Here is a 1,279-nt window from a genome sequence, read left to right on the forward strand (position 1 = left end):
AATAAAGGAAGTTGAAACTGTTGGATTAAGGAAACTGAAGAAGATCTGATCCCATTGCTACAGTTTGTATAGTTTCCTTAACATCAGATGAATAAATACTCAGGGAAGACGATAAAATGTACCCAACCACAGTTTTACACAGTATAATAAACATTAGTTACATAATAAAACGTGTTTATTGATTCATGTCTAGTTGATTCATTGTAACTTCTATAATACTTGTTTGCATATATAGATTTATTTTGCTATTGATGGATATTAGGTCATTGGCCTTTTCCAAATTTGCTATTATAGTGTTACAAGTAGTCTAACACATATACCCGCAGGCACTGATAGGGATGTCCAAACCAAACCAGAGGGGGGTTAATTACTGGATCTTGGGTACACATCATGCAACTTTACACGGGGTCACTAAATAGTTCTTTAGCAATGTATGATGGTTCCAGTTTCTCCATATGCTTACCAATACTTGGTATAAAAAATTTAATTTTTGCAATTATAAGAGTTTGAAATATTTCATTGTTTAATTTGCATTTACCTGTAACTAGTGAAATATGTGCATCTTATGTTTATTTGCCATTTAGAATTCCTTTTTAGTTAACTATATGTTTAATATACATGTTTATATGTTGTATCATATTTCTATTTTTATCACTTTGTTGGCAGCCTAGACATATTCTGGATATGTAATAAAGGTTGACTGTCACGTTTTAGGCTTGTACAGGTGAGTGGATTGTGTGCTGTTTAAATGGTTGGAGAAGGGTAGTGGAAAACATTTTAGAAGAAATATTAAGAGTACTTTCAGATAAGTTCGAGATACCTCTGAGTCATCCAAGAGAACAAGTCTGTGCTGCAGAGATACATTTGGGAGTTGTCAGCTTATAGATCATATGTAAAGTGATAGCAGTGCATGTGGTTATCTCCCGAGAGAATTTGGAGTGACATAACAAGAGCCCTACAGAATTACACATTTGGAGAAGGAGGATCCAAAAAAGGATGCTGAGGTGGAGGACCAATGACTTACAGAAACACTAGAATTGTGTAGTATGGAAGCCAAGAGAGGAAACTGCCAGTGTAATTTTTTCTTTTCATTTTTTGTAATGGCCTGCATAAGGTTTCATTGCATAGATGCACCATAATTGCTCTTTTATTTGGCATTTGGATTTATTTTAGTGCTTTTCTATTATAAGCTACATTTCGATGAACATTCTTATAGATGCACCTTTTTTTGCCACTATTTCTTTTGGATATATGCCTGTATATAGGTTGAAGAGTGTGC

Source organism: Rousettus aegyptiacus, unplaced genomic scaffold, assembly GCF_014176215.1.
Source record: "Rousettus aegyptiacus isolate mRouAeg1 unplaced genomic scaffold, mRouAeg1.p scaffold_m13_p_7, whole genome shotgun sequence".
Taxonomy (NCBI): Eukaryota; Metazoa; Chordata; class Mammalia; order Chiroptera; family Pteropodidae; genus Rousettus; species Rousettus aegyptiacus.